Raw genomic sequence first — 14,002 nt, 5'->3', positions numbered from 1 at the left:
CCCCCTGACTTCAAGAGGGCTTTTTTCTGGACAGACGGTCTGTTCCCGTCTCGACATCGTTCGTTTAGGCGAATTCGTAAGTATTCTCGTTATTTTCTATTTTTGAGCTCGAATCTTTAGCCCTTGAATCCATGTTTAGTTGAAGTGTATCTCGCCTTTCAGCTAACTTTCAGCGTCCCACCCCTGACGAGACAATGAAGGAGCACAGAGAGAGCCTGCTCCGACTCCCTTATGGCAGGAGGTCTCTCTCATTTCTGCTACATGAGGACAAGCTACGAGCTTGTGGGTTGTTGGGACAGGGCCAGTCAACCTCTAACTGGTCCAGTAACAAATATGAACGCTGGGAGGAAGTGCCTCTGCCCACAGGCATCCTTCCTCCGAGGAGGGAAAGGAAATCATCTCTCCCAATTCGCTCGAGAAGTCCGCGGTCGGGGAACGAGGCCAATGATGAAGCCTCGAGTTCGGACTCCGATGGAGGTAAAACCCTTCCTACTTCGCGAATGTGGTCCCCCACTTTATTAAAACACAGGCCCAATAGACTAGTCTCGTGCCCACAGGATAGATACCACTTCTACATATGGAGTTGGGTAGATGACTGTGTCCATAGGTTTGATAGTGGGCTCGGGAAATACGACACTATGTATACCACGAACGAGATGTGGAATGGGATAGCTGTGCAGTATGGGACCAATGATTATAGGGACCTTTCGAGGTTATCACCAACTTATAGGGAAGGCCCTCCCCCCGCCTCTTCTGAAGACGGGGGAATTTCATGGTCCCTAAGCTCAAGCTCGGGGGAAAGTTCCAGTTAGGTTTTTTCTCCCACCACTCTATATATAGTGTTGAAGTAACTTGTATTTCTTTTACTGACTCACTGTGATGACTTGTGCAGGCGATATGGACTCCGACCTCGACGCCCTTATCGACAATGCGGGTGCCAAGAGGAGCAAACGCCCCAGGGCAGGGGGACTGAAAACCAGCCAGCCTGGGAAAAGCTCCGAGAGATCTTGGAAAACGACTCCTCCTCCCCCGCCGGCTTCGAGCTCTGCTGCTACGTCGACTGGCCAGACTAACGCCCCCACGACGATACCACCCTCGCAGGCCGTCGTCTCTGTGGTGGCGCCGGCCTCGCAGACTGGTATCGCTGCCGTGGTCGAATCCCAACCTCCTGTGGCGGGTCAAATGCCTTCTACCCAGCTCGCCAAAAGACCTTCTGCCTCCCGAGCTCAGAAGCTAACCATCTCCACCCATATGGATTCGTATGTGGTGGATAATGCTGCCGGTCCTCACGGATCTACGCTGATCTCGGATGTAATGTCCCGGATCGGCCAGAGCTACGGCAATTTCGAGGCTCCTCAGTGGCAGTGTCTAACTGGCACTCGGGACCGCACTGTCCTGTACGAGAAGAGTATCGAGCACACTGCCACGGTAAGTACCCTATATTCCCTTTGCTTACATTCATACTGTCTCGAGGCTAATGATGGTTTCTTCCTTTTTTCAGGCTCTTGCTTTCACTGCCCAGCTCAATTACGAGCTGAACAACGAGGTCCATTCGAGCAGGACCCTCGCCCAAGAGGAGAGGGACCTCCACCTCAGAGCGAATGATGACCTGAAGGCGGCGAACATTAAGCTCGAGGCAGTGGTTAAGGAGCGTGAGGAAATGGCCAAGGAGCTTGGGAAGCTGAAAAACGAACTCGAGGAGCAAAATAGAGATAACATCCAGCTTCGGGAGACCAATAAGAAGCTCGAGGAAGACAAGGCCGTCACCCTCGACCTCATGGAGGATATCAAAACCCGCCTTACTGCCGAGTTCAAAGAAAAGAAGGAAACGGCGGTCGACTCAGCCATGTACCGGATGTGGGCCTATAACGAAGAACTGGATACCAGTTTTTTGGGTCCCCTCGAGGCATCCTTCCTCGAACGATGGAAAGCTCGGCTCGAGAAGGAAGAGGCTGAGCAGCTCGAGAAGGATAAAGCTGCTCCGAGTACCGTTTCGGAGGGAGCTCAGGAGGATAGTCATGCTATTCGTCCTGAGGGGTCCGGTGTCGCTGAGAAGGCCAAGGAGGTTCCTCTTCATTGAGAATGACCTCGGGGAGATTGGTCATCGGGGCTGTGTCCTCTTGTAATTGATGAATCCGTTTATGTTTATTGTGAATTACGCCCATGGGGCTGATACAATTTTTTTTTTTCTAATTTAATTTTTTACATGCTTTACATTTCTTTGCTCGAAATATTTCGCACATTCTTATAATTGATGAACTCATTTATGCTTATTTATGCATACAAACATAGTTTGGATTTTAGGCTCGAAATTCGATGCATTCATGCATAGTTTATTCGGATTATCCGTTTCCGACCTCGTTATTTATCAAGGTCGGATATTACTCCAACCATGAACTTGAAAGTACTTATATGGTATGTAATATGAATGATTTGGTTATATTTTTTTTTTTTTTCTTAGTTACTTTTCCTCATCCTCAGTATTTTAGCTCCGAGGTTAAGAGTTCGAAACTATATTTCTAAGATATTCCAGCCTCGACTTTGACTTATCTCGCAATAGGTTTAGGCTCCCATTTGTCGTCGATTGATAATTTGGCCGGTTTGTTCCAAACCTGTTGTGCCTACCCATCTGGTTAACTCCAGATATTTAGGTTTTGATGGTTCGGTTATATCCGAACTATCTTAGCTCGCGATGGTTCGGTTATATCCGAATTATCTTAGCTCGCGCATTTGGTCATGTCCAAATACTTTGTGTTCGGTTATGTCCGATCTATCTAATATCGCGTACTTGGTTATATCCAAGTACTTTATGTATATATTTTTTTTAAGCTGGTGGTATGTATACCAATGATGCCCCCTTAATATCCTATGAGTGTGATCATAGGTTATTAAATTAAGAGAGATTTGTAAAAAATAAAAATAAATTACATGTGAAACAAAGTAGACCCTTTATTTGAAATTCAAAAACAAACTAAGTACAGAAAATCATGGTTACGGGCGACACTTCTTATACTATTGATAATATGGTCTAAGGTGTTCGCCATTCCATGCTCGAGGTATCAGGCTCCCATCTAATCTCGCAAGTTTGTATACGCCCGGTCGGATGATTGATTCTATCTGGTATGGTCCTTCCCAGTTCGGCCCGAGCACCCCAGCTGCTGGATCTCGGGTTGCTAAGAATACTCGTCTCAAAATCAGGTCTCCCACTCCGAACTTTCGGTCTCGAACCCTCTTATTGAAATATCTCGTGGTTCGTTGCTGGTAAGCAGCATTTTTCAGCTGCGCCTCTTCCCTTTTTTCTTCGATCAAGTCTAGGGTTTCTTCGAGCTGAGTATGATTGGAACTTTGGTCGTAAATCTGAGTTCGAATCGTCGAAATTTCGACCTCAATGGGAAACATTGCCTCGCAACCGTATGCTAGAGAAAACGGGGTATGCCCAGTTGATGTCCGAGCTGTAGTTCTATATCCCCAAAGGACTTGGGGTAATTCCTCAGGCCATCGTCCCTTTTCTTCTTCCAACTTTTTCTTCAAGGAACTCTTGAGAGTTTTATTAACGGCTTCGACCTGACCGTTCGCCTGAGGGTGGGCCACTGACGAAAAGCTCTTTATTATACCGTTCTTGTTACAAAAGTTGGTAAATAAATCGCAGTCAAACTGGGTTCCGTTGTCAGACACAATCTTTCTTGGCACTCCATATCGGCATACGATGTTCTTTACCACGAAATCTAGGATCTTCTTCGAAGTTATGGTCGCCAATGGTTCAGCCTCCGTCCATTTTGTGAAGTAATCAACCGTGACCACAGCATATTTTACTCCTCCTTTGCCAGTTGGGAGTGAGCCTATGAGTTCGATGCCCCATACCGCAAAAGTCCATGGGGATGTCAACATGGTTAGTTCGGAAGGTGGAGCTCGGGGTATCGTGGCGAATCTCTGGCACTTGTCGCACTTTTTCACGAACTCGAAAGAATCCGTTTTAATGGTTGGCCAGAAATATCCTTGGCGTATAATCTTCTTGGATAGGCTATGCCCCCCGGTATGATCTCCGCAGAATCCTTCATGAATTTCTTCAATAATCTTCTTTGCCTCGGGGGGAGTCACACACCTGAGCAATGGCATGGAATACCCTCTTCTATATAGCCTTCCGTCCAGGGTGGTGTAACGGGGAAGTTGATACATTAGTTTCCGAGCCTGATTTCGATCTTTCGGAAGAATTCCATTTTCGAGGTACTCAACTATCGGGCTCATCCACGTCGGCTCTGCCTCGATCATACTCACATCTTCCTCGTCAGGCTTAGTTATGCTGGGCATTGACAGGTGCTCTACGGGTACAACATTCAGCTCCTCATTTTCGGCGGAGGTGGCGAGGCGAGCTAAGGCATCTGCGTTTGAGTTTTGTTCTCGGGGAACCTGTTCGATTGCATAAAACTCAAAAAACTCCAATGCGTACTTTGCCTTTTCCAGATAAGCTGCCATTTTTGTGCCACGAGCCTGGTACTCTCCCAAGATTTGATTAACTATGAGCTGAGAGTCGCTGTAACAATGTATAGCTTTGGCCTTGAGTTCCTTTGCTATTCGTAGTCCCGCCAGTAAAGCCTCGTACTCAGCTTCATTATTAGATGCTTTAAAGCCGAACCTTAATGCAGAGTGAAATTTGCTCCCTGCAGGAGTGATCAAAATAACTCCTGCCCCCGCTCCATTTTCATTTGACGACCCGTCGACGTAAAGTTTCCACAGCTCGTGGGCCGTGGTTGTTACCTCGTCATCAGCGATGCCGGTGCACTCCACTATGAAATCCGCCAATGCTTGTGCCTTGATGGTCGTCCTCGGATGGTAGGTGACCTCGAATTGTCCGAGTTCAACAGCCCACTTTAGGAGTCGACCAGACGCCTCTGGTTTAGACAAGACTTGCCTTAGTGGTTGATCTGTTAATACATGGATAGGATGTGCCTGAAAGTAAGGGCGGAGCTTTCGAGATGAGTGGATCAGACTGAGGGCGAGCTTCTCCATCAGTGGATACCTTGACTCTGCCCCCAGTAATCTTTTACTGATATAGTAGACGGGTTTCTGTATTCTCTCTTCCTCTCGGACGAGCACCGCGCTTATCGCGTGTTCGGTAGTTGAGAGGTACAGGAACAGTACTTCTCCCGTCTCAGGCTTTGATAGGATGGGCGATTCGGCTAGGTGCTTTTTGAGCTCCTGAAAGGCTAGCTCGCACTCATCTGTCCATTCGAACTTCTTACTTCCTTTCAATAAGTTGAAGAATGGGAGACCGCGGTCTGTTGACTTCGAGATGAACCTGCTCAGAGCTGCCATCCTGCCAGTCAGGCTTTGAACATCTTTATGCTTCCGAGGTGAAGGCATATCGATGAGGGCCTTTATCTTGTCGGGATTAGCCTCGATCCCACGAGAATTGACAATGAAACCCAGAAATTTTCCTGAAGACACCCCAAAAGTGCACTTCTGAGGATTCAACTTCATGTTGTACTTTCTGAGCACGCCAAAGCATTCTTCGAGGTCATCAACATGGTTCTTGTTAAGTTGAGACTTTACAAGCATGTCGTCAACATAAACTTCCATGTTGTTCCCTATTTGCTCTGAGAACATCATGTTTACGAGCCGCTGGTACGTGGCTCTGGCATTCTTGAGTCCGAATGGCATGACATTGTAGCAGTAGAGCCCTTTGTCTGTAATGAAGCTCGTATGCTCTTGGTCGGGGGCATGCATGGGAATCTGGTTATATCCAGAATAGGCATCCATGAACGACATCAGACCATGCCCTGCCATGGCATCTACGAGCTGATCAATTCTCGGCAGGGGAAAACAGTCTTTCGGGCAGGCCTTGTTGAGGTCCGAGTAGTCGATGCACGTCCTCCATGTCCCATTGGGTTTCGGGACCAACACTGGATTGGCCACCCAATCAGGGTAAAAAGCGTCCCTTATAAAATTATTTGCTTTCAGCCTGTCCACCTCCTCCTTTAGTGCTTTCTTCCCGTCTTCATCCAGCTGCCTCCGCTTTTGCTGCTTCGGGGGAAAGCTTTTGTCTATATTCAATGCGTGGCTCGCTACATTAGGGCTTATTCCCACCATGTCAGAGTGTGACCACGCGAAGACATCCTGGTTTTTCTTCAGAAAGCAAATTAATTGCTATTTTGATTCGTCTTGGAGGTGTTTCCTGATCTTCACCTTCTTTGAGGGATCAGATTCATCGAGCTGAACCTCTTCGAGCTCCTCCAAAGGTTGGAGGTCAACCTTCTCTTCAATCCTTGGATCGATCTCCTCATCAATTTCTAAAACTGTCCCATCTTTATTCTGTATGACAACGAGTGCTTGCGCGCTTGTTTGTTTCTTTCCCCTTAAGGAAATGCTGTAGCACTCCCTTCCTGCCAATTGATCTCCCTTCAATGTTCCGACTCCACTTGGAGTTGGGAACTTAAGGGCTAGATGCCTTACAGATGAAACTGCCCCCAGCCCGACCAGGGCGGGTCTCCCGAGCAATACATTGTAGGCAGATGGTAACTCTACTACCACGAACTCCATCATCTTGGTCACCGAGACTGGATAGTCTCCAAGGGTCACAGGGAGTTCAATGGACCCCATACAGGCGGTTCCTTCTCCAGAAAAGTCGTACAAAGTGGTTGCACAAGCCTTCAGGTCGCGAAGGGAGAGTCCCATTTTTTCTAGAGTTGCTTTATAAAGAATGTTAACTGAGCTCCCATTGTCTATGAGAACTCGGCGCACTCTTTTGTTGGCAAGCTGTAGGGTGATGACGAGTGGATCATGATGAGGGAACTGGACATGGGAGGCATCCTCCTCGGTGAAGGTTATAGGCTGAGTCTCAACCCTTTGGCTTTTTGGTGCCCTTGGCTCGGGTTCATATGGAGACCCGTCCCCTGTCTTCAGCTCATTCACATATCGTTTTTGAGCATTTCTGCCCCCTCCTGCGAGATGAGGACCTCCCGAGATGGTTATTACGTCCTCTCCATCTATCGGCGGAGGCCTGTCTTCATCCCGAGATCGGGAGTTATTATTCTGTGCTGCCGGAAGCGCGGCTACTTTCTGGCTGGCAGTAGCCTGTCCAGTATTCTGGTTTTTGACATACTGCCGGAAATAACCTCTCGAGATCAACCCTTCGATCTCGTCCTTCAGCTGTCGGCACTCATCAGTTGTGTGGCTGGTGTCCCTATGAAATCGACAATACTTGCTGGAGTCCCTCTTGGACTTCTGATTCCTCATAGGGTCCGGACGCCTGAAGGGGACCTGGTTTTCATTAGCCAGGTATATGTTTTCCCGAGACTCGTTGAGCTCGGTGTGCACTTTATATACGGAGAAATACCTTTCTCCTTTTTTCTTCTTTCCTCCATCAACCTCGGGATTATTTCCCTCGCTCTTTTTCCTCTTGGAGGGATTCTCCGAGGTAGGCTGTGTAGCTGCTGGGTCAATCGAGGTTGAGGCGGAGTTAATGTTTATCGTTGTAGTTTCGGTCTGCGAGGTCGCCTTGAGTGTTGACCTCGCCTCCTCTACATTGACAAATCTCTGCGCCCGTCTGTTAAACTCGGTTATCGACCTCACCGGTTTCCCTTGCATGTCATCCCAAAGGGCACTCCCGGGTAAAACACCAGCTCGGATGGCCATCAAATGCCCACTGTCATCCACGTCTCGAGCTCGGGCGACCTCTAGATTAAATCTTGTCAGGTAGCTCTTCAGTGTTTCGCCCGGTTGTTGTCGGACGTTAGTCAAAGTGGATGCTTCGGGTCTGACTCCCATCATAGCTCGGAACTGCTTCTTGAAGTCTCTAGACAATTGATCCCACGAAGTTATAGAATGTCTCTTGTACTTCTCGAACCAACTCTTGGCAGGTCCGGCCAATGATGTCGGAAACAACATACATCTGAGCTCGTAACCCACGTTACTAGCTCTCATGATAGTGTTGAATGTACTCAGATGGCTGCATGGGTCGGTTTTTCCTTCAAATGCTGGGACGTGAGGAATCCGGAACCCTTGGGGGAACTGAGTGTTAGAAATATTGGGAGCAAACGGCTCGAGCTCCTCATCAGAGTCCTCATATCGACCGTTCCCTCGTTCATTCTTCAAAAGCCTAAAGGCTTTTTCGAGCTGATCGATCCTTTCTTGCACTGGGTCCTTAGGCGGTGTTTGGAATTGATAATCATTAACCGCGATCCCAGGCTCGCGTCTCCGTGAGGGATCTCTACGCCCATTCAGATGATTCCTAAGATCCGGATTTGTCTAATCTCCCTTTCCCCTGCTCTGATTCAGATGATTCCGCAGGTCGGGATGGCTCTTGTGATTTCCAGTATTTTTACGACCCCGGTCGTGTTTACTGACAGACCTAGTTTCTCCGGACTCATCACTGGTGAAACTCATCGATCGGTCATTTCGTGGTGGATCCTTTCTACGTCGCCTTGTCTCTGCAGTGCGAGATCGGGACGTCTGACTTCTCTCGGATGGCGCGCCTTTCCGCCCCTGGAACGTCTCCCTGTCTCCTTGTCTTTCCCCTGTACGCCCTTGATCCTGATCTCGACCAGGTTGAGCGTTCCTGCGGGGAGGTGAAGGATATCTTATGGGAGACGGAGGAAACCGTATAGGTGACGGTGGTTACCGTCCTTGCCTCGGCCTGGAGGGTCCAGAATTTGCCCGAGATGGGCCAGTTGCGTTCGGTGCACTACCAGGAACCTGAGTCCGAGCCTCGGCAGGAGCTCGGTTATTCTCAGTTCCTGCAGGCACTTCCACAGGTGGATTAGGCGGGACCCGAGCTCGGGTACTCCTCTGAGGCCTAGAAGGAGCAGATGGCTCTGTTGGTGCTGGAGGTTGTGCTGGCCTCCTTGTGGTAGCATTTTTTCGTGGACGCCCACGGGGCCTCCAGGGAGGAACGTGCACGTCCTTTGGAGGAGGGACTTGGTCTTCGCGCGGAAGCGGGGCCTGAGCCACCTGCGCCTCCGCGGCTATCCTAGTCAGCTCCTCGTTACGTTTGTTGGCATCTGCCAGCAGTTGTTTCAGCTGCCGATTCTCCAATTCTACAATAGGGACATAACGCTCAGGGTTATAATACATGTCCTCATCCCTTGGTTGTGGAGGTGGTCCCCGGGAATCAGAGGACCCACTCCTTTCTTCAGCATCCGGGTTCTCCATTGGTTGTTTTCCAGGACGCCTTGGGTAATTTTCTTCAGGGGTGTTCTGATTGTTTGCAGCCATGAATCTCTCTGGGATGGATGCTTGAGGCTCTCAATGAAAGCACCAAACTGTTGACGCCGTTTTTCGTCAACAGATAAAAGAAGAGAGCACGTAAACAATTAAGACAATGGCTAAAAGAAACAAACGAATCAGACACACGGTTTTTACGTGGTTCAGCAGTTAAATCTGCCTAGTCCACGAGTCTCTGTTATTAAACTCAAGATTATCTCTGAAAATTCTTTCAGCATGAATTCTTCAGAGTTTTCTCTCAAGGATCAGAATTTTCCGGCCCTTTACAATGGTGCATGCCTTCTCTATTTATAGAGAAGGATGCAGAATACTATCCCACATATTTTGGGTAGTTACTCTTTTGTGAATAAAAATAAATGGCCTTAAATGCCAATAATTAGATATAAAAGGAAACGTTCCCCAAAGATCAGGAAACGCATAACTGACTAAATAATATCCCACGATTCTTGGGGATTTACATCAATAAATGAGGATTACATCCCATATTTACAATACTTGTAGATATTCAAGGTGATCATAGCGTATCTCCAAGGCTTCAGCATCCCAGGTTTCACGTCATTGTGCGAGCCACTGACATCTCCCGAGCTAACATTGCTTTCGAGATAGCATATCGAGCTCGAGATCCCTGCTCCGACTTACAATCGTAGAACGTACCCTAACCCTCACGAGACCATTTAATGCGAACTCAGCTTTCGAGGTCATATTTACTATGGCTCGAAATCTGGGTATAACAATATTCATAGTTATCAGTCTACATTTTCAATGTCGTGCCCACCCATATTTCTTACTGACTTTCGAGCTGTAGCATTTTCCCCGAGATCATGCGGCTTCGAACTCATACTTATGTCAGGCTCGGAGCCCCTGATCCGAGGTTATCCGAGAACAGACGTATTTCGATGTCTGCCTTTCGGACTTGTGAGGATTCCGATGCTACCATCTTCGAGGTTGCCCCTTGCTTTGTAGGTTCGATGCCTAGGCGGCGGACACATGATCCGGACATTACAGGCTCATTCCTGACAAATCCAGCTTTCGAGATCACCATTCTGAAGGCTCGAAATCTGGGTGTAACAGTGATACTTTTTGGAATTATGAGTCCATAATATGCATAGAAACTCAATTTTCCCTATTTATATGCATTCTTAGAACTAATGTTTGTGTGTTTAGTACTAATAAAATCGATTTCGATTAGTTTTAATTAATTAAATAGATTCTTGTCCTGTAACTATACACGTGACTTGTGATCACATAAGACTACCCTTTAACAAATAAATAGAATGTAACAAAAATGTATGTTTTCAATGGTTTTTATAGTTTAGGATAAAAAACTCCTATTTGTCTAAAATTAAAAAATATATATTAAATTATTAATTTCTAAATCAATCAAATATACTAAAAAAACTATCAACCAAATACTATATAATTTTTTTTTGTCGATTTAGCAATAAATAATTTAATACATGTCTAAAAAATTCCTTTAAGATTTTAATTTATTTCAACTTTGAATTTAATTTGTTTCAAAATATTTATTTTAGACTTTTATGGATTATGATTCATTTAGTTAAGACTTTTTAAGTTTCTTTTAAATTATTTTCAAAATCATGGCTAAAATATAATGTTAGAGACTTCTACCGGAGATTTTTGTTCTAAATACTTATAAATGATAATGACCATGAAGCATGAACTACTCCGAAATGTAATGTTAGAAAAAAAATTAAGACATACTTGAAAATTTTTAATTATTTTTTTCAAGGAATTATTATTAATATTATTATTACTACTATATAGCAATAATAGGGATTTTGTTTGATTCTATTTTTTATTTTTATTTTAAAAAATAAGTTTCTTGGAATTTGGAAATTGTGGGGACTTATTTGGAGGGTAGGGCAGTTTGTGCTTGTTTGTAAAGGAAGGGCAGCTTCAATTGTAGTAATTATCCTGACATTGTCGGCACTTGGTGGGCCGATCAAATGTCGGCCCAACTCCCCTTTGATCTCTATTCTCTATTCTCAAATATCAATGTCTTTTGAAATAAAATCTTTCATTTTCAAAATATATATTTTTTGTAATTAATCCCAAAACTTCACGTTTTCGTAGTGTTTATATTCTACAAAAATTTATATATTATCACTAAATTAACTCAATTTAAACAGATTAAAATTTATTTCATCATTTAGTACATAAAACATGTAGATGTGTTATTTTGTATTGTTGTGACATTTTTTAAATACGAGACGCTCACTAGATGATAACTCAAATGCAATATATTTGAATAATGTACGACAAACAATATTATATAATTAAATTTTATATATTCGGTGGAATTAACCTAATATCATTTGCCAATAAGTTTATCATGTTAATTAATTAACAAAATTTAATTAATTTTTACCTTATTTCACATACTAACACATTTATATAATATTAGGTACAAACAACGAACAATGCACGTTTGCTTAGTTTTATTTAAAGAAATTACTAAGTATTTTTATTAAGATTTTATGATTGTCATATAAATTTTAAATAAATAAACAATATTATATATAAAACAATGACATAAACATATTAAAAAAAATTAAATCAAAATATTGTTTATGGTTTCTTTTTTAAAAAAATTAATAATACGATAATCTTTTAGATCATAAACTACCATAATTAAAGTACAAAACATTCATGATATTATTCAAACTACACCTCAATGATTGGAGAAGAAACTTGTTTATTCTTGATAGCAGATAAATGATATTTTAATTTCCTATTTAGTTACACATTCATACTATTTGTACACATATAACACTTATATAATGTATTTATTATGTATTATATATTATAATATGTGAATTTATATTAATATATTATTAATTTAATATATAGTTTTGTATTAAATATTATTATAATAATGATATTTTATAATATTTTAATTTATATTAATATAATTACTTATAAAAATTAGGTTTATATATTATATAATTATTAATTTAATATTAATGATAGTATTATAATAATATTTATAACATTTAAATTTATATTGACATAATTATTAAATATTTGTATTATATATTATTATAATTGTTGACTGACGATTTATCCAACAACACGGAGTCACAAAAAATGATAAATATTTGTAAGTTGAATGCAAATAACTAAATAAAACCAGGATTTATAGTGGTTCGGCCCCAGATATTGGTAATAACCTACTTCTACTTAGTGTTGTTATTTACGTATTATGAAACATGCGATCAACAAATTAGGCTTTACTGAGTTTCACAAGCTCCAAAAAAGAATACAAAGGTTTGTATATCAAGAACATTGATTCTTTCCCAATACAAATTATTGCGCCCCCTTTTAAAGAATCCCTTGAGTCCTACATATAGGCTCAAGAATCTACCTATTGGTTGATGGGTTACATACATGTTGATCTAAGCATATTTAAGAAATAACAGAAAACATAATCTTTACATAAAAATAAGGTCAAATATCTTAAAAATATATGACTTATAATTGTCTGTATTTGAAATATGGCTTTGTTACCACGACCAGACCTGGTCGCATATTCAACAGATCTTCTGCCACACAGTTAAGTATCGTTATTAAATCCATCGAGCAACATCCCTTCTGGTCGTTGACCGACCTGGATGTAATCACTAAGTAGTCATGTGCAACCCACGTGCACACTAATCTTGCCACGTCAGCAAATATTATTTTTTAGGGTAAACAATAATAAGAGAAATTGATGGAAATGGCCTACTTTTATAATGCATTTTGCACTATGGCCTACTTTACATAGTTTTTAGTTAAATGACCTATTTTATTAATAAAACTTTGTTATTACCCTTTTCGCCCTTAGAATAATATAATATTAAATTAAAACAAAAATACCCTAAAACCATCTTCTTCTTCCTTACTCATCTCACCCACCCACCCACAACCACCCTCCCCCATCCCGCCGCCGCCACCACCACCACCTGGGATAGTCGTCGGGGACCACTGCCCTTCACAGCTGCAACGCCTTGGTGTAGAGTCCAAGAAATTTACTTAGCTAGTTAGATAGTAGTAGCAATAGTAATAATTGTAGTATTTTTATGACTGTGGATTTTGGTTCAGACTAAGATTTAATTGGACATTCATAGTAATACTTGTAAGTTTTCTAAGTTTAACCTTGTTGACTATGTTTTTAGCCAACGACGCGAGAACGTCAATAACGACAAGCCTTCAAGAGAATGTAAACGACAACAGACAGTTTAATCAATGAAAGTAAATAACACGAGATTTTATAGTGGTTCAGCCCCGATAGTCTGTAATAACCTAATCCACTTAGAGATTTTATTACTGTATTCACACTCAAGATCAGATGAACCAGTGTCAACTGAGTTTCTTAAATGTAAATATTCCAGAAATACAAAAAAGGGATTCTCTCAAGAAAAACACACTTTCTCTCTCTAGAACACAGATTAATTCTCAATTTTCCAAAAAGTCCCTTTACGATCCCACCAACCCTCTATTTATAGGCTTGGGATCCTCAACTGATATCCCCTGTAGATAGGGATATTTTATTATTCATCTTATATTTAAATTACAAGAAATATTTAAAATACAACAGATTCCTCAATTTGAGTGAGCAATGAGAGATTCCCGGGCTCCTAGACCGATTCTTGCTGAAGTCGTTCCGGGGATTTTGACGTAGTCTCCTGGTCAAACACATGCATGTTGATTACATGCAAGTATTGGTCAGATATACTCCTCCAAGCTTTCCTTGGCCCAAGGTGATATATGCATGGCTCTCCTC

This window comes from Humulus lupulus, chromosome 3, assembly GCF_963169125.1.
Source record: "Humulus lupulus chromosome 3, drHumLupu1.1, whole genome shotgun sequence".
NCBI classification, from domain to species: Eukaryota; Viridiplantae; Streptophyta; class Magnoliopsida; order Rosales; family Cannabaceae; genus Humulus; species Humulus lupulus.
The sequence above is the reverse complement of the archived record's forward strand: the minus strand, read 5'-3'. Positions refer to the sequence as shown.